This window comes from Penaeus monodon, chromosome 20 (genome assembly GCF_015228065.2).
Source record: "Penaeus monodon isolate SGIC_2016 chromosome 20, NSTDA_Pmon_1, whole genome shotgun sequence".
In the NCBI taxonomy this organism is placed as follows: domain Eukaryota; kingdom Metazoa; phylum Arthropoda; class Malacostraca; order Decapoda; family Penaeidae; genus Penaeus; species Penaeus monodon.
Genome location: NC_051405.1, coordinates 41,007,686 through 41,007,958, shown reverse-complemented (window position 1 = coordinate 41,007,958; position 273 = coordinate 41,007,686). Strand labels below are relative to the sequence as shown.

Sequence of the window (273 nt, the reverse complement as noted above, 5' to 3'; positions counted from 1 at the left end):
TATATGACTGAGAGAACTTCGTACCATCGCGATTTCACAAAAGATCACCCAGGATAGAAAAGGTAGATTTATTGGACCAAAGGGGATCGAACAGACGAATTAATAATTAAGGCTAAAAGCTAGAACAAGAACTGACAAGGGGAAAAGGAACGAAATGACAATCAAATTAGACACTACTCGTAAACACCTCTTTAAATGCGCCAAATTTCAGGAAAGGATAAACTGGCAACTGATACATTTTAATCAGCTTACACCTGAAATTTATGTTTACAC

General features: G+C 36.6%; 1 protein-coding gene across 1 annotated transcript in view; it reads left to right on the top strand.

Annotated features, from left to right (window-relative positions):
* LOC119585825 overlaps positions 1-273 on the top strand; it is a gene marked incomplete in the record, with an annotated part of 115,457 nt that overhangs the window by 110,207 nt on the left and 4,977 nt on the right.